This window comes from Triturus cristatus, chromosome 9 (assembly GCF_964204655.1).
Source record: "Triturus cristatus chromosome 9, aTriCri1.1, whole genome shotgun sequence".
Lineage (NCBI taxonomy): Eukaryota > Metazoa > Chordata > Amphibia > Caudata > Salamandridae > Triturus > Triturus cristatus.
The window spans coordinates 586,861,930-586,886,592 of record NC_140592.1 but is presented as its reverse complement, the minus strand read 5'-3'; positions in this window follow the sequence as shown (position 1 = coordinate 586,886,592).

Below are 24,663 nucleotides of genomic sequence, written 5' to 3'. Positions count from 1 at the left end.
ACAGTTTCCTATCGGCTTGCACTTTGATGATGTCGAGGTAGCTTTCTAAAAAGCAATTCGATTTCAAATCGGTAAAGGCAAATGTTAAGGACCTAGGTTGAATTTTCCGAAGGTTGTTCTCTTTGGCCTAAGCCCAATACAGATGTTTTATTTGGCATCTTGTATGTGGAGGTGGATGGCTGATGGCCTGGGTTGGCAGACCAATACTAGACCGTAAAGTGTCTACTTGTTTAATCCACCCAATTTTTGTTAGCGGTGTCCAGGAGGGCGACCTCGTAAAGAGCTGCTAAATAATGTGCCAAGTCGGGAGTAGAGGCCAGTCTATGCAAAAATAACAGTGGGCGCAGCCACTCTAGGTCATTAATGGGCTTGACACCCAGATCAAGTTTAAGAGGGAGAAGGGGTGTATTTGGGGGGAAGGAAATCAGGCTCCTAAGGAACTTATTTTCCACAGCTACGAGCTTATTGGAGGGTGCAATGCCCCACAGCTCCGCCCCATAAATGGCTCTGGTCACGGCCTTACAGTTGTACAATTTAAGGGCAGGGGCTATGGGCTTGGTGTACGACAAACAATGCTCCCTCTTCAAAGCCCCAGTAAGCTGGATAAATTTCGACGAGACCTTCTCTAAATGTCTCTTCCAGGCCATTCCCTCCGATAATTTAATACCCAAGTAATCAAAGGAGCTAACCCTCTCAAGCGGGACATTGTCCAGGAATATGTTTCCCTTAAAGGATTTGTGCGGGTAGAACATCATTAGCTTTGTTTTTAGTTGTGTTGATAACCAAGCCTCTCACATCACAGAATGCCTTAAATGGTTCAAAAGCTTTTGGAGACCCATGGGAGCTTGGGAAATTAGTAGGGTATCGTCGGCGAATAACAGTGAAGCCATTTTTGTGGTTCGCCAGAGAAGGTGCATCAACAAATGGGAGCACACAAGGTCTGCTACCTGGCTAAACACTCTGAATTCTCCTTTGACCAATGTTCTAAGTGTAGGCAGGCTATGCGACTGGCGGGGATGCACTGTTATGTCACGTGACGTGCAATTTGCTGGGGGAAAACAGCCACAGTCCCCTGGGGAACTAGGAGATGCCGCTGGAGTACTCAGGTAAGATAGAGTACCCAGTGATGGCTGACTCCTGCAACTCCTATATTATCAGCACTCTTGTATCAGCACGCTGGTTTGAAATATGCCAAGGCTTAAAACAGTATTTAATTCTGAGGGCCCTTTACGTAAAAGACTGGCTCCTCCTCAGAAGAAGCTTTGACTCCCATCAGGGAAAAGCACGCTCTTCTAGTACCATCAGAAATGCTAACGTTACCAAATAGTAGGGTGCCTAGACTAAATAAAGAAATGGCTGTGGTATACCCAGTACCTGAACTACTGACCTTCATGCTAACTAATAATGCTTCTCATCAAGGGATCAAATATAGTCAAGGAAGGGAACCTTTGCAGGACAATACGTACTCCTTACTTCCATCACAGCTAAGTCAAATGAAGTCCCTCCCCGCTAAAAGACACATCAATGGGTGGTACGAAAGGGTGGAACCCGAAGACAGCTGAAGATAGTGACCCAAAAAAAAGAGCAGAGAGATTGGTCAGACGCAGAAGGGTCTGCCAGAGAACAAGAAGGCTCATTCTATTCAGGGACATTGAATTCGTGGTGGCTCCTTCCCCCTTAGAGCAAGTCTGTGTTGGAGCTGAAAAGAACATTCTGGGACATAATGTCTATGTAGGAGTTGAAAAACTTTTCACAGTCTTTAGTAAGGGGGTAAGGCTTCTGCACCTCCCGTATTACCCTCTAACATGGAAAACACCTCAGCAACTAAAGAAAGTGGTATCTCAGTGGTAGAAGACATATAGAATATTCAGTTAAATTAGTTGGTGGCTACCCTAGCCTCCCAGCTGCATGTAAGAGCTATCTTGGAGGAGGAAATGACTGGGATAATAGATCTTCCTTTAAAAAACACCCTTCTTCAGCGCAACTGTTGGCTGAAGGTAAGAAGGATTGTTTAGTGGAGGCCAAGATTGAATCATTACTGTTGAAGATTCTGGTGGAGGTATAGGTATTTAAAGCTTCACAAATGCCTTTGGCATAAACTCTGGGAATACGGATGACAGAGATGGAAAAGAGAAATGAGTAATTGGGGCTATTATTAGAAGGAGCAACCTGTAGAATTTCGGACCTTGAGGATACCCAGAATGCACTAGCTAAAACAAATTTTGATTTACAAAAGGAACTCACCTCTATGAAGCTACAGCTGGAGAATCAAGGGAATTGTTAAAGGAGGTGCAATTTTGGGTTTGTGGGGATACAGGAAAGGGATGAAGGGAAAGCAGCCTCAGCATTAGAGCTCATGGACGACCTGATCCACACCCATCTCTTGTCAGGAAACAGGGAGGATTTGATAATAACTCGAGAACACCGGAGCCCATTTCAGGAATGTTCAGATGTATCAAGACCACATACTATGCTGGTTAATTTTGGGAATTATATGGTGGGAGAACAAGTATTAAACACTGTCATTAAACAAAAGGGTATCAAAATTAGGTAAGGTCAGATTCTCAAGGTTTTCCTGGACAAGTCGTATGAGACTTCAAAGTGGCAGAAGGAATCTAGACGAATTATATTCTTATTTCAAGATGCAGGGGGTCAAGCAAAAATTATACAACTGGCTACACCTCCTATCCCTTTCCCTGACTGAACAGTGCCAGTGATGTTGCCACCTAAGACTTTTTCCTTGACTATTGACTTTCTCTTTCTCTAAGTGAGTGAACAGTGGAACACTAATGAGTCCTTCACTCACTACCTAAAAGGCTGCTATGTTTGAAATAGTGTCTGATAATTACTGAAGTCACTTTATTCGATGTGTTTCAGAACCAAAGTATTATGACAGAAATGCTTCTTATCCATGATGGATAAATTAAAGGAGAATTGTTGGCATGTTTCACTACTGAAACCTACTCATGCAGTTTCAATAGGAACATAATGGTTGTAAGCGTCCTCACCATATGGAGGGGTATGTATCCCTGTGCCATTTAAACGTAAAAAGCAAATATATACATCAGAGTCCTATTCAATGTATCTAAAAATAAATCTATTAAATATATGGTGACCGCTACATAGTTTTAGCTGTAAACAAGCTGCCTGTGTGCAGGGGTGTAGCGATATACGAGCATAAAAATAGGAAAGACAGAGAATGAAGTATTTTAAAGGTCATGAAACTGAAATGTATACAAAAAGGTGTGTAGGTAGTAGGCCTGAAAAGGATAGTGTGAGATGAGAAAGGTTACATACAGTATGCTAAATGAGATTAGAAAAATTGAGAAAAAGGAACCTTCATGGTATGCCACGAGTTCAATTCAGAGGGAGCAGTAGTTGTTTACCTGATAAATATTTAACAGGGAGACTTATGAGGCATGGTAGAGAAAAAGAGAGTAGAGCTAAGAGGTGTGAGTGTGAGAACATGCTAAGGGCTCTGCTTTGCAGGTACTGTACACGTGGAATGGATGATGTCAAACTGCGTGCCTAGTATGCCTTCTCTATTCACAGAACATGCTCTCTGGCCATGACCAATGGCACAATGCACAGGGCATATTTTCAATTGCACTACTCTTAATAACTGCAAGCCATGGAATTTATCCATGCTCTGTGCCTATTGCCCGTGCCTGAAGTCCCTACCATTAATTTATCTTCTATTATGCCCTACAGCAACAGGGCACAGGACATGGTATCCATTCCTTGTACCCAGAATCCACAAGCCATGGCACACTGGAATTAGGCACAAGTCACGACTTTCGATTCAGTGACTATATTAGCCGCACTCAAATGAAATGGGAATGCAATCAGCACAGGAGATATCGAGTGTCCATGCCTTCTTGGCACTAAGAACTGTTCATGGATGCAATTCATAGCCTATGTTCATGACTTTTAGCCATTATTATTTGTTTGTGGCCATTGGCCATGCCCTGATCCAGGTACCATTTCTCCTATATGTTTCATTGGTTCTGTAACCTAGGCGGTAGATGGGAACCTTATTGAGCACCCTAGTTCTGAAAGGGTGCCACATCTGTCCATATCTCAGAGACTGTTAACTGAGCCTCACAGATGTGAACCAAACCCATAAAAAATGCAACCAAAATCTGCCTTTTATATTGTTTAAGAGCCTCATTATTGTGGGGTGATGGCTCCCTTGTTGTCACATGGTTTCATAAAGCATACTTTCATGGTGAGTGGGCAAAACAAGATGCGATGTTAGAGTGCTTCAAAGAGGGCAGAGCAACACCACATTCTTTGAGACTTCAGTTGACTCCCAGAACTTTTTATGCCTTTAAGAAGACAACCTCCTTCGCTAGGGGTTTCCAAAGGCGTTTTCCACCCTCCATACTGGGTCAGCAGCAAAGGAACGCCCTTGTACACCAATACATAGGGAAGGATAAGGAATATGCCAGATAGCTCCCTTCCTCCTCTTCCTCCTTCTCCTTTTCTTCACCAACACCACCAGGAAGTAGCAGAAGTTTGCCGGGAAAAGAACACAACCTTTTGGTGGTAGGAAGGAAGTAAGGAAGTCCCATAATTTAAAGACTTGAAGGCCATCACTTTGGACTGCTGGGTCCTACAAATTCTAAAAAACTATTACACCCTACTCTTTAGCCAGTATCCCACCAGCAGTTCTCCCCATTATGCTCAGGTTCTGTAAGGACACCTGTGAATCCTGGAGAAGGAAGTAGAGATCCTGCTATAGAAAGGTGCAGAAGTAACTAGTGCCACAGCAATAACTAGGACAGGTTATATTCTTTCTACTCTTTGTATAATAATTTTGTAATAGTAAACCTTGCAATAATAGTTTTTGTAATTACTAGTTCCCAAGAAGGATGGCGTTCTGTGGCTGGTCCTCGATGAAAGGGTTCTGTATTAGTTCCTCAGAAAGGACAAGTTAAGGATGCGGTTATTTGTTCAGGTTTTATTGGTGCTGGAAAACTGGATGTATTTTGATCATGCAGTCCCACAGGAAGTACTTGCGGTTTGTGGTAGATACTACCCATTAACAAATCAGAATTATTCCTTTGGGATCTACATCAGCACCTGAGGATTTTCCAAAGGTGATGGAGGTCCACCACTGAAGGTCAGGGATCTCTGCATCCCTGTACCTGGATGATGGACTGATCAGAGCTAAGTCACCTGAGCTGGTGTTGCATCATTTGATTCCTTGTTGTTCACTTGGGGTTTTCAATCCTTCACCCTAAGTTTCACCTGGTCCTCTCTGGGCCTCCTGTTCATCAATCAATCAATCAATCAATCAATCAACCAATCAATCAGTCATAACATTTATAAAGCGCACTACATACCCGTGAGGGTCTCAAGGCACTGGGGAGGGGGAAGCTGCTACTGTTCGAAGAGCCAGATCTTGAGAAGTCTCCTGAAGGTTAGAAGGTCTTCAGTCTGCCGCAGGCGGATGGGGAGGGTGTTCCATGTCTTGGCGGCGAGGTGGGAGAATGATCTGCCACCGGCGGTCACTCTTCGGATGCGGGGGATGGTGGCAAGGGCACGGTCTGCGGAGCGGAGCTGGCGGTGTAGATGCTGAGTTGGCTGTTGAGCTACGCTGGTCCGGTGTTGTGGAGTGCCTTATGTGCGTGGGTGAGGAGTTTGAAAGTTATCCTCTTGTCAATAGGGAGCCAGTGCAGGTCTCTCAGGTGGGGTATGATGTGACTGCGGCAAGGGATGTCGAGAATCAGGCGTGCAGAGGCGTTCTGGATGCGTTGGAGCCATTTCAGGAGTTTGGCCGGAGCTCCTGTGTAGAGTGCATTTCAATAGTCCAGTCTACTGCTGACAAGAGCCTGGGTGACCGCCCTTCTTGTTTCGGTGGGGATCCACTTGAAGATCCTGCGAAGCATGTGGAGGGTGTTGAAGCAGGAGGAGGAGACGAGGTTGACCTGCTTCATCATGGAAAGGGTGGAGTCGAGGATGACACCTAGGTTGCGTGTGTGGTCGGTGGGTGTAGGGGTGCTCTCAGCGCAGTCAGCCACCAGAAGTTGTTCCAGGCCGAGGGGGTGGATCCGAGGATGAGGACCTCCGTCTTGTCCGAGTTCAGCTTCAGTCGGCTGTTTCTCATCCAGTCGGCGACGGACGTCATTCCTTCATGGAGGTTGGTTTTGGCAGTGTGGGGGTCTTTGGTGAGGGAGAGGATCAGCTGGGCATCGTCGGCGTAAGAGATGATGTTGAGGTCATGCCGTCGTGCGACTTGGGCGAGCGGTGCCATGTAGACGTTGAACAACGTTGGGCTGAGGGATGAGCCTTGGGGTACGCCGCAGATGATCCCGGTGGCTTCAGAGCGGAAGGGGGAGGCGGACACTGTGTTCTGCTGGAGAGGAAGGAGGTGGTCCAGTCCAGGGCCTTCTCTTGGATTCCGGCGTCATAGAGGCGTGTTCGTAGTGTGCGGTGGCAGACCGTGTCGAAGGCGGCTGACAGGTCCAGGAGGATGAGGGCCGTGGTTTCACTGTTGTCAAGCTGGATCCTGATGTCATCGGTGGCAGCGATGAGGGCAGCTTCGGTACTGTGGTTACTGTGGAACCCGGACTGGGACGGGTCCAGGATGCTGTTCTCCTCGAGAAAGCTGGTCAGTTGTTTGTTGATGGCCTTTTCGATGACCTTCGCCGGGAAACGGGAGCAGGGAGATGGGTTGGAGCGGGGATCTCAGAGGCTGCCGGGGTGGTGACGGCATCGCAGCTGTCGTGGATGTCTGCGATTTTGCGATGAAAGAAGGTGGCCAGTGAGTCGCACAGGTCTTGTAAAGGTGGGATGTTGTTGCTATTGGAGCTGGGGTTGGAGAGTTCCTTCACGATTTTGAAGAGCTCTTTGCTGTTGTGTGTGTTGTTGTCTAGGCGGTCTTTGAAGGAGGTCCTTTTGGCAGATCTGATGAGGTGGTGGTGTCTGTGGGTGGTGCTCTTGTGGGCTGTGTGGCTTTCTGGTGTTCGTTCATGGATCCATTTTTTTTCGAGTTTTAGGCAGGTTCGCTTGGAGGCCTGGAGGTCTTCGGTGAACCAGCTGGCTTTTTTTGCTGTTGTGGGTGTTGGAGGGCTTCTTGAGCAGGGCGAGGGTGTTGGCGCAGTCGTTGATCCACTGTCTGAGGTTGCAGGCTGCGGCGTCAGGGTCGAGTCTGCGGGTGGGCTCTGGGCGAGGGTGGTGGTTAGCTGGCTTTTGGTGATTTTGCTCCAGTGGCGGTGAGGCATCTGCTGGGTGCGGTGGTGCATGGTGGGTTTCCGGAAGGTGAAGTGGATGCAGTGGTGGTCGCTCCAGTGGAGTTCGGTGGTGCGGTTGAAGAAGACTTGGGAGCTTGCTGAGAACATGGGGTCAAGTGTGTGGCCGGCGGAGTGGGTGGGTGTTGTGATGAGTTGTCTGAGTCCGAGGTTGGCGAGGTTGTTGATCAGGGTGGAAGAGTAGGAGTCATTGTTGCTCTTGAGGTGGAAGTTCAGGTCCCCGAGGAGGATGTAGTCCATGGAGGCGAGGGCGTGTCTGCTGATGAAGTCGGCGATGGAGTCGCTGAACTACGGTCGGGGTCCGGGGGGTCTGTAGATGAGGGTACCTCTGAGGGTGGTGTTGGGGTCGGTGTGGATCTGGAAGTGCAGGTATTCGGCGGAGCTGAGGGTGTCGTCGTGTAGGTCGAGATTTTGAAAGTGTTCCTGTGGATGATGGCAATTCCTCCTCCTACTCCGTTGCTGCGGTCCTTGCGGGTGATCTTGTAGCCTTCTGGGATGGCTATGGCGATGTCGGGTGCCGAGGAGGGGTTCAGCCAGGTCTCCGTCAGGAAGGCGACGTCTGGGGTGTTGGTGTCGAGTAGGTCCCAGAGTTCCACGGCGTGTTTGCGGGTGGTGCGGGTGTTGAGCAGGATGCATCTGAGAAGGTTGGGTTCTTTGGTAGGTGGGTTGGCGGGCCGGATGCTGGTGAAGCTGCAGTTCCAGCAGGATAAGGGTCCCTGGGTGCGCTTCGGGGCAGCCAGGAAGCAGGTGTGTGATCATCCGGTTTTGAGCGCGTGAAGGGTGCTGGAGTCATCGGGGATGCGGGTGTCGTGGCGCTTGCGGGGCCAGGGGTCCTGGCGCTGGGTGCAGTCCAGGCGCGGACAAGCGCAGACAGGCTAGCCTTAGGCGCGCCTTTGGGCGGCGGGAAGAACGGGCGAGGTGCAGAGATTAGGCACAGAGGGAAACAATATGGGAATAGAAGGAAAAAACAATTATTAGGCACAAGAGAGAGACAAGTTAAGCATGGAAACAACAGGTTAAAAATACAACAATGCGGGTGCGGGCGGCGGGGCAGGCAAGACTGGCAGAGCCGCGCAGCAGCGTGGGGTGCGACCTGCCTGCGAGCAGGGTCAGAGGTCGCTCATTTCACTGCTGTGCGGCATCCATATGACGGGATGTGGGAGGGATGAGCAGCTGGGAGGCAGGAGCGGGGTGGTGAATGGAATTGCAGGGGGGCAGGGCCACAGTGGTGCAGCGGCGGGAAAAACAGGCAGTGGGAAGAACGGGTGAGGAGCAGAGATTAGGCACAGAGGGAAACAATATGGGAACAGAAGGAAAAAACAATAATTAGGCACAAGAGAGAGACAAGTTAAGCAGGGAAACAACAGGTTAAAAATACAACAATGCGGGTGCGGGCGGTGAGGCAGGCAAGACTGGCAGAGCCGTGCAGCAGCATGGGGAGCGACCTGCCTGCGAGCAGGGTCATTGGGGTAGTACTTCATACCATCTTGATCAGAACTTTCGCTCCTCTACAGAGGATATGGCACTTTGTGGTCAGTCAATTTAGATCTTGACTGTCAGTCAGTCAGTCAGTCAGTAAATGCTTTATTCGATTTTAAATATATAATAAAATCATAAAAGCACAAGGTACAATAAGAATAAATCATTTAAAATGTACATTAAAAAAATACCTTAATAAGTACGGCTAATCCATTAATACCTAGTTTTACTGCATAAGGGCTAACAGGTTAAACTTCTCGTTCTCCTCAATATACTTTTCAAAAGGCCCGACATAACTCCAATACTATACACATTGTCCAGTAATTAAAAAAAAAGAAATGCCGGGCGACATTGCTGCCATCCTCCCTGCTTTAAAATAGGCTTTATCCATCTTGCTCTTTCCTTGGCGTAATATTTACAAAAAAGAACAACGTGCATTGTAGTTTGTGATGCTACATTATCGTATGGACAGTGGCAGAGATTCCTAGACCAGTCATTTATAGCTGGGAATGAGACCAAGCGGTGAAAACAATCAAATCTAAACCTAGTCAATATATATCTATCATATTCCCCTAAACAGCACACTAGGTAGAGCTGGATATAATTACTAGACAGACTCAGTTGATGCTGGATCACAGAATTTTTACTTATCTCTGCCACTAATCTAAGGGTCTCGAAGTGATTTAAACATAAAGCTTTAAGCTCCTTTCTCGATAAAGTGCTCATAGTGTCTGGTTTAGAGTAAAAATCAGGTCTACATAAATCATTCGATAAATTTTTTATGTAGTTTAGCCAGGGAATTTTTTTTGGCCTGATATAATCCCATAGAATCTTTTATAATCTCGCGATTCAGGCCTAAACTAGGAGAAGTTCAAACTCTGTGCCAAAGTAAAATTGGTTGGATTTTGATCAAATCAGAAATATGGGGAATCCCCAGTTCATTATGACAATCAAAAACAGATGAGCTCTGGGGAACGGATAAACCTTAAATAAGCATTTTCGACCACTTGGATTGACGAAACGTCATAAAAGCCCCAGATCCCCGCCCCATATGTAGCAATGCTAGTGCATTTTGCTTGATATATTTTTAATAATATTCCCGGGGGCCTTTTCCCCATTTTTCTTGAAAAAATCATCACTGCCTCGGTCGACCTTTTAAACAAAAGCGTCCTTCTCTTGACCGCGGCCTCCAGTAAAATGCCAAGGTAGGAAAACGTTTTCGTTGATTCAATTTTACCGGCCCCAGTGGCTAAACTTCTACACATATTCTTCCCCTTCCCGCATGACATCACAAATGTCTTTGTGACGTTTATTTTTAAGCCCCTATTATCCATAAAATCAATGTAAGTTGACAGGGCCCTCTGAAGGCCAAGCTGGATTCTGGCCATCAGCACTGCATCATCCGCGTAAAGAAGGGAGACAATCTGCTGGTTATTAATTTTCTGTGAATCTCTCACCCTGGCCACCAATTCCTCCTCCAATGCGTTGGTATATAATGAGAAGAGGAACGGGGTCAGTACGCAGCCTTGCCTTACACCCCTCTCCACGCGGAATGCTTTAGTGCACTCTCCCTTTGATCCATACCTCACCTTGGCTGAGGCCCCCGAGTATAGTTGTCTCAAAAATTGCACTAAAGGGGGGTCGACCTTTAGGTCCTCTAAAATATTCCATAACCTACTATGATCAACACAATAAAAAGCGGCAGTAAGATCTACAAATACCACAAATAGTTTCCCTGCCCTGGCTTGAGTATACTTCCCCTGTATCAGGGAGAAGTTTAAAACCTGCTCAATAGAACCCATCCCCTCCCTAAACCCATATTGGGCCACACTCAAGATATTATTGTCCTCGGCCCACTGTTAAAGTCTATTCAAGACAACCCTTCCTGCAATTTTCATAAGGGAATCTAAAAGAGAGATAGGATGATAGCATACTGGATTTTCCCAGTCCCCCTTTTTAAAAATTGGTATTATCACGGACTCCGACCAGGATTTAATGAAACCCATAGCACAATTGGCGGGGAGTCAATAAAGTTGCCAGATAAGTTTGATTCCTGGGCTAAAGTAATATCCTCATTGCTCTTATTTTCATACACTTTAGAAAAAAAGTTGACCAATGAGTTCTCGTTGATCGCTATCTCAACCCTTGCTTCCTCATTTTTAGCAAAAAAATGTGCCTTAACTGCCTGCCAAAAATAGGAACAGTCCCTGCGTAAGGAGGTCTCATAAAGGTTATTCCAGGCTAGATTTTTAATTTCTTTCTTGCGTGTATTCCTAGCAAGGTTATAGGCCTTCCTACAGGCTCTATTTTCCTCATAATCCCTCTCTGGTTTATGAAGGGCAGCCTTTAACAAGGAATATGTCTTAGAACACATGTTATCAAACCATCCATGATTTTTATTGGGAGGCACCCTTCGAGGGCAACTCAGCAAGTTCTGTATCACTGACGTAACTACAGAAAATGCATACAGTATGTCCCTGTGAGATGTCCCTTCTTGCAGACACTCAGTAATGTGAATTAGAGCCTTTGTTATAATGTTTATATTCAGGGCTTCTGGATCTTTCCTGCCCCAACTCAGGGAGAAGCCATTTTGGCGGGCCAGCACACTATCTTGAGTCCAAGCCAAACTTTCCACAATGGAAAGTGTGCTCTTGATGGTAAGTAAGATGTTAATACTTAGCGGCAAATGATCGCTCAGGCCATTTGGGTGAATACAAAATTGGTCAAGCCAGTTAGCATAGCGATTTGGAATGACAATAAAGTATATCAAAGAGTTAAATCCACGAACAATAAACGTAGGGCCAAACTCAACTGGTGGTGAACACAGCATGTTAGAAAAGCCTAAATCAAACGTTGCCATCACTTCATTAAAACGTTCTCCTCTATCTGAGTGAACAAAGTGAGCTGCATGGGCGTTGTATTCTGTATCAATATCCCCAAACCCGCATTCAGATTGTCGACAAATACTGGTGTTGAAATCCCCGCCCCAAATCGTAAACACATCCGTTCCTCTGGCTACAGCTAGGTTACTTAAGAAATCCATGAGGCTTTTTAATATGCCGACAAAATTACCCTTGCCAATGTTGTTATAAAAGTTAATGACCACTACCTCAATTTGCATGGAAAGGTAGATATTAACAATTTGATAATAAGGGGTCGACTTTAGTATTTTGATCATCTGGACCTTCATCATATTTGAAATATAAATACAAATCCCCCCTTTATGTCTACCATGTACTGAACGCAAGGCTGGTATATGGTATGTCTTAAAGCCATCGATATGCAGTGTGTCCAATAACCACGTCTCCTGAAGACAAAGAATGTCAAAGTTATTAATAAAGTCTAACCTTATCTGATTATCGACCTTAGAGTGTAAACCGGAAATATTCCAGAATACCACTCTGACATTTCCTTTAACAGAGTCAGTTAAGGGGGGGGATTCCTGCTCGTTATTACCCTGACTTTGAATTCTCTCTAACAGTGGGTCGGCATCCAAACTAATAACTGAATCTACAGGAGCTATTACTTCAATAGTATCATTGTCATTAATAGAGTCGTTTAAACCAGTTTTTAAAAAACCTTCTAGAGGTAAAACGGCTAAAATATTCTGGCCCGTTACGCTATTAAGGCTAGTGTGGTCATAGGAATTAGAGGACAAAGTAGTTTCTATGTCACCCCCGCACAAGGCATCGTTTAAACCTTCAGACGATTCCACAGAAAATGCTGGGGCACTTAGCCTAATTGGAGCTTTGGGAACCCAGTCCGCTCATGAGTAGTGATTATCAGTTATAGCCAAAAGTCAGCCCACCTCCTCCAAGGAATCCAAGGGCCCGTACCTATTTGATACCTCTAAGTTATACCTTTGATTCCTATTGGATAAAGTGGTTCCAAGTGAGGTGGGATGATTTTCAGACATTCTTGGGCGATAAAAATAGCCTAGGGGGAAGACATGGATGCCCTCAGCCATGAATTTATTTGCACCAATTCTAGTTAGAATTTCATGAACTAAGGGAGGGGATCCCAGAGATAAAACAACGCAGTCCCCTTTAAATGATTTTCTGCTGGTGCCCACCCACGGAACTCGTCTCACCATTTTCAAAGCGGTGAAACTCTCCTGTGTCAATCCTATTTTAACACCCAAACAATGAATGACTTTGTTCCTCAAGGTGATCCAGGATTCTTTCTCACCCTCAGATATCGGTGGACCGTTTGCCAAGATCATGGTGTAGGGAACAGCAGCTGGAGGGAGATTTAAGCTATAGGAGTTTATTAGAAGCTCTTGATTAAACGGCGTACGAATGCCTTGAATAGAGCAAATATCAGATTGAGTTAAATCACCCCTTCTTTCTTTTCTATCAGCAATACTCCCTTCCCCGCTCGACTTGACTGCCCTGTACAAAGGACCACTAGAGACTGGCTTCCCCGCAATTCTAGAACTTGTAAGTCTATTAGTACCCCCCGCCAATTTGCTTTGATTACAACAATTAATCGGGCTGGCTGCTAGAGCCTTCCTTGTGCCTTTATCTAAGCCATTTCCATCGCCACTCTCTGGTGGTGTAATAATCCTTTCATTGAGGCGCCCTCTAATGGATACCAAACCTATCTCGATTTTGTCCGATCTCTGCGCCAAAGTATCAATGGATTCTTTAATCAAGGTGGTTAAATCTGTTAATATGCTCATAATTCCTGAGACATTGTTACCGAGTTGGCCTTTACTTTTGCTTTTATTTCTGGGACAGGTAACACGATCGTTCGCTTTAGTAATAATAGGGGTATCCTGTTCCTGTAAAGATCTTGATTTAATTATTAAGGTATTAGGAGGGGTGGGGGATACCACTTTATGAATCAGGGGCGGTATGATGTTAGGCACAGCTTTTTTCTTAGAGATACAGACCCTTTTTGGTGGCGGCAATGATGTTCCATCTGGGTCAATTAAGGAAATCTCATCACTATCAGTCTGGACACATCCATTCTGCAAGTCCAAAGTCGTCACATAGGGATTTGTTTCCCCCACATACGATGTATGATTAGGGGAGGCAAGTGATTCTATATGCAGGGCCTCTCCTACATTACATATTTGTTTTTCGATAGCACCTACAGCCCCCGTCAGGTATTTCATTAACGACATACTGGAGTCTTTTACCTTAAGGCATTTTTGGGTCAAAGGTACTTTCTGCAGTTTTCGTTTACCCATGACGTGGACAACAAGACAACCCCAACAATGCAGAAAAAGTTCGCAGGGAGGGGGAAAGATAAACAATGCCCCGCACGCAATGTATCATAAACAATATATTGCTTCAAAATAGTCAAGCCTCCGCAGTAATAAAGGAATCTTAGGACACAGACGATGAATAAAGTTACCATAGTCTCTAATGCAGGTTCATGGATCCAAACAGCCAAGGGTCATGGCCCAGCCCAGCCTCTTTCGGCCAATGACGGGCCCACCCTTGGCCCGCGCGCTTCCCGCGCCGCGGGAGGCCCTTCGATGATTTATGCGCCGGGTGGCGCGCTGTTAGTGCGCAATTCCTGGCGCAACAGCTATGGCCCCTGGGATATGAAGTCCTTGAGCGGCAATCGTCTGCAATCGTCAAATGTACTTTAATCGTCGGCTCCACAGAAATACAGGCTCTCGCAGATTGCAGGGCTGGGCAAAGTAGCGTTGTGGCAGGGCAAAAACCAAAGTACTAACTGCAGTGGCCAGGCGTCTTGACTGACAATATGACTGTGATGTGTTACCTGAACAATCAAGGAGGTGTAGGGTCTCAAACTGTCAAGGCTCTCTGAGACTCTGGGCCGGAAACACCAATATGGTCTGTAGATGGTGACCAACAAAATTACAGGTTTCCTTAACACCAATCTAAGTCGATGTCATCTTGCCATCCATGAGTGGGTTCTCCACCAAGAGGTGGTACAAGACCTTTTTGCCCTTGGCAGCACAACCCATGTGGACTTCTTTACCACCCGATATAATGCTCACAGCCCAAAGTTATGCAGAATAAGGAATGGAATAGGAAAAAATGAAGAAGATGCAGTCCCAATTGATGATTTACTAAAAGCAATGTAAATAAAAGAGAGTGCACTAACAAATTGTTTTCTAAAGATTGGTTATTAATGAACTCTCTCATTGATGATCTAATCGTTCTAGAATTCATATATGTGTATAATATTTTGTAAGAAATCCAAATTAAACAAAGAAGAAACACAACTGCAAAGCACATTGGTAATATTTTGAATTGTACACAGAAGCAAAGGTTTACCTTTGTGATTCGAGACAAAAATGGTTACTGTCTCTTTAAGATATCCTGCGCTCTACAGTACAATAAAAAAGAAACTAAACATCGGCCCAACAAGGAAGTTCCAACTCACTAAGTGTGATGCAGCAGAAATGTAGTTCCTGTTTCTGTGACTGCCCCTTTTGGGTGCGTCATGCAGTGGCGTGTATTCTATTATGATAAGCTGCGTGTAGTGTCTTTGTTCCTTTGCCCTTGAAACAAGGATACTCTTTTTTTTCTATGCTGGGAAGGACAGCTGAAAAGAATTCAAACAAGCATTGTACTGAGTTATGCTCACCTACATAACTGCACATAGTATTGCAACATAAAAAATGTCAAGAGAATATGCTTTATACTGTAATTTGTTTACACCTTGCTTGCCCTGTGTTACCCCTGAGCCCACTCGGCGTTTCTATCATTTTATGGAAAAACAATCTGACTGTGAATATATAATATATTGAGGCATATTTTCACTTGTTAATCTTGGTCGTGAACCCTTTGATGCATTCCACGTGGTTCCATAGAGCAGGGGCTTGACCAATTACACTTTTCCCTCTCATGTTGGGTCTCCCAATTCCCTTGGCTTTTATTCACTCTTCACCAATTCTCTACTTGTCTCTCCTATGAAGTGTCCAATGAAACGTTTATGTATGCCAGACATCTTACAAAATGCAGGTAGTCACTGGGGACTGATGTATTAAATGATCTTGTTTTTGAAAAGTCTACTATTTAAATAAAAAATCATGGGCGCTGTGAATGCAAAATCATAAGTTGGAATGTACCCAATGCACACCGTGATACAGAAGCGTCTTTACAACATGTATTCCTTTATAGGTTTCTGAGCAGCATGCTACTTGCCGAAAAAAACGCTTCAAAACCCCATCAGGGCAGCAAGTACTGTATAAATGGAAACCTTTTTTCCTCGCTTCTGTCCCTATGCTATCCTTCTCAATCCAAATGACTGACTTCATATCCACCACTCAAATTACTTTCATATTTCACTATGCTAATTCAACACTAATCCTTTATGGGTTCCGGAGTAGCGTGCTACTCGCCGAAAAAGTACCTCAACACCCCATCAGGGGTAACAAGCGCTATATAAATGCAAACTTTTTTCCCTCTTCTATCCCTCCACTATTCTCCTCAATCCAAATAACTGACTAATATCCACCACTAAAATTACTTTCATATTTCACTATACTAATTCACTACTAATCCTTTATGGGTTCCGGTGTAGCGTGCTACCCACTAAAAAAGCGCTTCAACACCCCATCAGGGGTAACAAGCGCTATATAAATGCAAACCTTTCTCCCTCTTTTATCTTTCCTCTATCCTTCTGAATCCAAATAACTGACTAGTCAACAATAGCTTTATTCGGTTAATAATTAAAACCATTAAAGCATACACAAAATTTCATTTGCAAATAGTTACATTTGAAAATAATTAACAAAGGAGTTTCAAACAATACGCAGTTCACAATTATGCATAAAAACATGTTTGAACAAATGATTGGCGAATATTGACATTAAAAAGTAAGGCAGGCCAAAATTTATAAAACTATTTTATGGTTTCAAGAGAAAAAGGTAAAAAGGCCCGGTCTCAGACTGTCAAACATACTGAAAAATAGGGCTAAGATATATTAAACTACATTCGATTTCTACTTCTAATAGCCCCCGAAAGATAGCTGGCAACTCCGAAACAGACAAAAGGAGAACCCAGCATTTGCAGGAATACCAACGCGGGCCTTACTTGCTCAAAGTGACAGTTCTTAAAAATGGGGCAAATGAATTTCTTACGTAACAGGGTGTAAAATTTACAGAAAAAAATCATATGCAGCGTATTTTGTTCGGAGGCGTTATCACAGGGACAGGGGCCCAAAGTGCCCTCTTTAAAAAAGCCCTTCGGGTGTGCTAGGAGCCAAGGTAACATGCCATGTTTAAACCTAATCAATAAGAACAAGTGAAAAGGATTATTTATATAGGTCAAGTATGGCTGAATCTCATTGCCCATACTTAACATGACAAATCTCCTAACGGACGGTTTACACACTTCCTCGCCTTCTCTCAACAACTTTGCCCTGCACATGAACTGAGACTTTAAGTCTTTTATTTCTAATTTAGACAGCTCACATGGTCTCTCAAATAATTCTAAGCAGCCAAGAATCTCCATCTTAGATTTAATATATCGTAGCCAAGGAATACACATGGCTTTGTCAAGGGCCAGACAATCTTGTATAATGAGCTGGTTTAGGCTTGGTGGGTGCTGCACCCAAACCCTTAACCAACCCATTAATGGTGCAACGGAAATCTGATCCACTAGGTACTCAGCCCCCAAATCTTCATGGATATTAAAAATTGAAGTAGAAACAGGCAATGACAAAAGTTTCCGAAAAAAGGCATTCTCAATTAATTGAATCTCCACTGACGACGTATAGCCCCAGACCTCACTGCCATACAGGGCCATAGGCACGCACTTAGCATTCTATATCTTCAAAATCGCGGGCAAGCCGTTATCTTTCCTCTATCCTTCTGAATCCAAATAACTGACTAACATATCCACTCAAATTACTTTCATATTTCACTATACTAATTCAACACTAATCCTTTATGGGTTCTGAAGTAGCGTGCTACACGCCGAAATAGTGCTTCGACACCTCGTCAGGGGTAGTAAGCACTATATAAATGCAATTACAATACAACACAATACTTTGTGACTATTTGTGATTGCTACTCATTGTAATCTGGAAATAGGAGGGGCGTGAAGGGGAAGTTTCTCATCCTTCTGAATTGAAGATCAGTGTATCAGTGGTTACCCACCTGTAATCCATTTCGTGAGGGACAGCTTCCGCTTTGAGACTATGGGCTGCCAGCATCGTGCAGTGAAGGCATGTTCCCACAATGCTATTCATAGAATGGCAGTTTTTTAAATTGCCTCCCATTTGCAGTTTCGTAACAGGGACTGCAACTGAAAAATGAGGGATTCTGCAAATGCGGGAATTGAAGATTTCTGTCCCTCGTAGACCCCATCCCTGCATTTGTAGCCTGTTCCCCTAGATGCACAACCAGCATGTTGCCTACTAATAATAATGAGACAGGACACTGCAAATCCCATTGAAAGGCTATTTTGCACTGTGACGGGCTTGTCTTAAATGTCTTGAGCTAGACCGTACCAAATATGCTCAAGAGTTTTTTCGAAGTTATGGTCTCTGGCCTGATACCTATGTACTACTAGCACATAAAATTGTATATTGACAGAATGTCTGGTTGCAGTGCACTTTTTGCTTGGTGATAGATGTGGGACACGTGGCCAATTAAGTACCCCCTTGTGAGAAGTCGAGGCAAAGAAGAAAACGCTATACCACGATGGGCTTGGCTACCTCAACGCATAGCCTGGCACCTTTTATTATACGCTTGCAGTGCGTAATGTGAATTCATTTAACCCAATATTTCTCTGAGTTGGTGCTTTATTTCATTCTGTACACATCGGAAACAGTGAGAAACGTTTGTCTTCCTCTGTTTCCAATGCAGCGGGTTCTCCCACAACTGACGTCACTAGACAAACAGATGGGTTTTTACCAGTGATCTGAGCCGCAGGAGATATGATTCTGCACGGAGAAACAGTTGGATAGAGTTCCATTAATTTATGGCTCCAACAGCGGAAGATCTGTCATCACACCGCGGAGATCGTGTCTTAGGGTGAAATTTCTGCTAAATGAAGGTATTGAGACCTAAGGTCTACTCGAGGGCAGAGACATGTACATTTATTTGCTAGAAGTTGAGGGGCCTGTTGATAAGCTGCTGATTTTTTAGTTGTCATCGCTTTGAAAAGGATCCCGTGGTTGGTGGGCAACCAATGAAGTTGTTGCATAACAGGGAATTTATGGGAACATTCCTTGTCTTTGTGATCATTTGTGCTGCTGTGTTCTTGACCAGTAGCAGTTGGCCAGTAGCTGAGCCTGGTGAGGCAAGGTAAGTGGTGTTCCCAAAATCCAATCTTGATTGTCAATGTCAGGTTTTTGCTACCTTAGAGATTTGATTCTTTGGTGATAAGTCATTGCTAATATTAATTTTTAGATTGCAAACCATGATTGCTGGGGAGGCACAACCATTTCAAATGGCCAGTTAAGTGAGTCGGAGAAGGATGTATGACGTTACAACGCATGCTGTTACAACGCATGATGTTACAACGAAAGTTTTACAACGCGAGTGCATTGACAACGCACGACATTACAACGCAAGTCTTTACATCGACTTGCACTAGATGGCGTGCTAACATTAAAAAAGTGTAATTTACTACTCCAACTCCAGTCCACGTAACAGTAGGGAAGGTGTTGGGATAGTAAACTACACTATTTTTAATGTTAGCACGCCATCTAGTGCAAGTCGATGTAAAGACTTGCGTTGTAATGTCCTGCGTTGTCAATGCACTCGCGTTGTAACAGTTTCGTTGTAATGGTAGTGCGTTGTAAAAGTTGCGTTGTACAGATTGTTCCCCGTCGGAGAAAGATGGTATGTTAGACGTGAGAATTAATTTCGCTTTAGAGGGATTTCATTTCAGAAAATTCTTTGGCATCTACCATCTGGTGAAATGAAGCCAACATTTATACAAAACCCAGGGATACTGGAAGGTTTCTACACATCTTATTCACACTAAAGATGAGCTGCCATGGGGAGCACTGCCAGCAGGGTACGCATAACAGGGAGGAAAATTTAGATCCTTGTGCTACAATAAATTTGGGCTTGGCTCGATAAGGGTGTTGTCTGTTTTGTAAAAATGATCTTATCCACTCAAGTGGTGGGCCACCAATACCCATGTCTTAGAGTGTCAGTTTAAGATTTTGTACACTCATGCAATATCTTCCAATATCTGAGTATAGAACTTAGTTTATGTTGGTTAATTCCCACAGTACTTACAGGTGATGTAATTAAAGGACAGAAGACCTTCAGTTGGAGCGTTGTCTGTGCGGTCAGCAACTTCTCTTTATTTCAGGCATGGTCCCTAGTCAATACAATCATAACATGAAAAACAAAGTAGTACAGCACATGAAAAGACTGACGCAATCCCTGATGTCTGTGGCACTGGCTCAGAGGCCACAGATGTTGGTTGGAGGCACAAGGATTCTGCCATCAGACAGCACTGGTCAAAGATAGAACTCACGCACAGATGCTTGGTAACGGACACCAAGTCCTCATGTTGATGTTCTGGAGGAAACAAGGGGTTGTCAGGGCACATGGACTCAAATCAAATGAAATATAAAATATGCTTTATTCGATTTTAGTCATTTAAAATCGCAAAAGCAGACAGATAAAAACAATTCATAAATACAATAGATTAATAACAGATATACGGTACAAAGATAGACTTATCGGACAGATCATTAAATAAAGGAGTAATTAACCCAGGCACGTTAATATTTGGCGGGAATACTTTTTAGGACAGAATAAAATCCAGAGTTGTTTGTACAGGCAAAGCTATATACTTTGAATTTTAACTATTTAGACTCTTCCTTTCTTTCATTATATTCTCTAAAAACCCACCCATAACACCAATACAATAGATACTATCCAACAATTGTAAATATAAAAAGCGGGTCTGTATTGCCTCCATCCCCCCATCTTTGATAGAGGCCTAATTCATCTTGATCTTTCTTTATCATAGAATTTACAGAATAAGATCACATGGATAGTAGTTTGTGGTGACACATTGTCACATGGGCAATGGCAGAGTTCTCTAGACCAATCATTCATCACTGGATGGCTAGTTAATCAGTGAAAAACGCCAAACCTGAAACGTGTTAAAAGGTACCTATCATATCCCCCGGTGCAACATAAAAGATATGGTTGAACATCATAGGTTATCAAGGTCAGTTGGTGTTGGACTACCATGCTTTTACTAATGTCTAGGGCCACTCTACGTGACTCTAGATGAACCATGCAGATTAATTTTATACTCTTTCCTAGAGATGGAGTTCATCGACTCTGGAATATTGTAATTCTCTTGATGCCCAAGGTCAGTAAGAACATTTTTGACATAGTTCAGCCATGCAATCTTGCTTGCGTGATCCAGGTTCATCGAGTCCTTAATAATTCTTCTATTTAGTCCCGTAAAATTTGAGGTCCAAATTCTGTGCCAAAGTAGCATTGGTGGCATTTTAATCACGTCCGAAATGTAATCAATTCCCAACTCACTATGACAATTAAAAACTGGGGAACTAGAAGGTACAGCTAAAATACACCTTAAAAAAGCATTTTCCACACGTTGTATAGGGGACACATCATAATAACCCCAGACACCTGCCCCAAATGTCGCAATGCTCACGCATTTTGCTTGATCTATCTTAAGAAGGATCCCTGGGGCTCTTTTTCCCATTGTCTTTGAGAAATTCACAACGGCCGCAGTCGACTTCATAAAAAGAAGGCTCTTGCTCTTGACCGCCGGTCCCCAAGAACCTGAATGCTCGAACAGGACACCCAGGTATGTAAAAGTGTTAGTGGAAACTACCCTGCTTTCTCCCAATGGGAGACTTCTACATTTTTGTCTCCCCCGCCCACAGCTCTTAATAAAAGTTTTTTAGCGTTTAGTTTTAATCCTAAATCGTCCATATAGCTAGAATAGGAGACAACTGTGTCCGGGCAATGAGCACTGCGTCGTCTGCGTAGAGAAGGAGACAATCGGTCGTTTATTAACATACGGCCGGTCTCTCGCCCCTCCTGCCATCTCATGCTGCAAAGAATTGGTATATAGAGAAAACAGAAAAGGCGCTAAGAGACAACCTTGTCTCACTCCCTTCTCCACTTTAAGCGGCGCAGTGCACTCCCCTTTAGTTCCAAACCACACCCTGGCCGTAGCCTTGGAGTACAGTTGTCTCAGGAACTGTACCAAAACCCGGTCGACCTTCAGATCAGCCAGAATGTTCCACAATTTGCTCTGTATAACAGTCAAATACAGCTGTAAGATCTACGAACGCCACATAAAATGTCCCTGTCTTTGCCTGGGTGCACTTTCCAATTAAAATACTTAAATTTAAGACCTGTTCGCTTGTTCCTAGGCCCTGTCTAAAACCATACTGAACGTCGCTTAAAATATTATTATCTTCTGCGCATATTTGTAATCTAGGAGTCTAAAAGGGATATCGGGCGGTAGCATGCCGGGTTTTCTGGATCCCCTTTTTTAAATATAGGTACTATAACGGACTCCGACCATTTTTAATGAACCCTTTCTCACAACAGGCTTGGAGGACCTGTGTTATCAAAGGAGACCATAATATGGGAGTTAACTTAAACAAGTCACTAGGCACCCCGTCGGGGCCAGGGGCCTTGCCACCCTTACTTGCATTTATTGCCTCATCATGTGTAAATTGAAGTTCCATTGGTGAAAAAATAGAGTGATCTCCCACCTGGCAATCCAGGGAATCTGTCTATCCAAGTTTTCTCATCTATTGCGACCGCTAATGTCACAACATCTGATTTGGTAAAAAACGGTGCATTCACTGCCTTCCAGAATAAAGAACTATCCTTACTCAGTGATGCTTCATAGAGAGCAGCCCAAGCATGTTCTTTTAGCTCTTTCTTTCTGGATTTTCTTGTCAGGTTATACATCCTTCTACATTCTCGAATTTCCCCCCTGGTCTCTCACATTCCTATTTAGGGCCTCTTTTAATCGTGAATATGTTTTTGTACACTGTGAGTCAAACCACCCATTACTACAAATACGAGTGCCCTTGTTTTCCACTCTGAGTAAGTTTTGTATAGTCAAGGTTATTTGGGAAAAAAGCACTCAAAAGTTTTCATGCGTAGTCTTTCCCCCAAACACGTTTGAATTGAATCATATGCCATTATTATAATTTGCTTATTCAATTCTGCGGGATCATGGCTAGACCAGCGTAAAGTATATCCGTTTAAACTGCCTAGAGAGGTATTTTTAGTCCAAACTAATTCATTACAATTATGTTGATCATCAATAGTTAGAAAGAGAATATTAATACTTTGTGGCAGATGATCGCTCATCATATTTGAGTGGATTTTATACAAAATAGTTAGCATAACGGTTGGGGGCAATAATAAAATCTATTATAGATCATAAACCCCTACCTATGAAAGTATAGTCGAAATCCACGCTCGGAGAGCACAAACAGCGAACCCAAAATCATGTGAAAACAAGAGTTCATTAAACATCTCCCCCCTGTCAGTATGCTCGTAATGTATCGGATGTTCATCCTCTTCTGCCTCCAGCCCACAGATCCCAAGGCCAGCTTTCGCACATAGGGTAACATTAAAGTCCCCTCCCCAAACAATAATCATTTCAGTCCTTTTATTTACCCTTACTTTGTTAAGATCATCGCTAAGCATTTTCAAGATTACCCCTAGCTGTCCCTTTTCAACGTTATTATAGAAATTTATTACGGCCAAGGTGGAACTAGAATCTAGGCGGATCAAAATTATTTGATAACAATATTCAGATTTTATCAGTTTAACCTTTTGCACTCTCAACAGATTTGAGATGTAAACACTAATCCCCCGTTTGGCCTCCCGTGAGCTGAGTGTATTGCAGGGGTATAATAGGTCTTAAATCCATCTATATGGATTTCATCTGTCACCCAAGTCTCCTGTAGACACAAGATGTCAAATTTAGTGACAAACTCAGACCGGACTGGGTTATTCACTTTATTACGGAGGCCTGCTGCATTCCAAAAAAGCAGACTAATATTTTTAGGAGATATTAGTCCAGAAACAGAATCTAACTGACAGCGTGATTCAAACCTGGGATTTTCAACCCTACTTGATTTCTGGTCATACTTTCTTCCATTGCCTCCCTAGTCATAGGACCTGACCCGATGACTTCACCCATATTGATCTTATTAACCAGCGGATCAATGCTCAGAATGTCATGGCAGAATTCATGGGTTATTCGGTTATCAAGATCCTTAACAGTAACACTCTGGTCCTTTTGTCTGGATAGTCAGTCAATCATATCCAGAGATTGTAGAGGCCCAAATGTATTTTATACCTCCACATTATAGGAGAAATTGTCACTAGACTTAATAGATGGATGGTTTCCAATTTGCCAGAGTGGATATTTCGGCTGATAAAAATAGCCCAGGGGGAGGACAGTAATACCTGGATCACTAAAATTTCTACCCTGGGTTCTACCCCTTACCAGGGGTGGAGCACCAAAAGAAAGAACAACACAATCTCCTGGAAAACTTTTCCTACTGTTACTAACCCATGTCATTCGCCTAACCATTTTAAATTCTCTGAACATTTTCCTTGTTAGTCCTATTCTTTTCCCTAAGCAATGGATAGCTTTATTCCTCAATTAAATCCATGTCTCATCTTCCCCTAGGGCCAGAGTCGGAACATTGGCTAAGATCACGGTGAAGGGAGTAGCTGCTGGGGGTGGATTTAGGTTACATGCACTGTCATGTGTCTTGAACTTAGTTGAACTAGTTCTTGGTAGAGAATCACTCTCATGTCTCACTCCCATATATAGTTCAGAGGCACCCTTCTCTTTTCGAATAGCCATCCCTCCCTTTATATCTAAACTACTATATGTAGTTTTCGTCTCCGCCCTATCTGCCTTATCCCTTGCACCTTTCTGTTTATCAGGTATTACATGGGTATTAGTTTGATTTACACTCTGAGGTTGCAATGGGACAT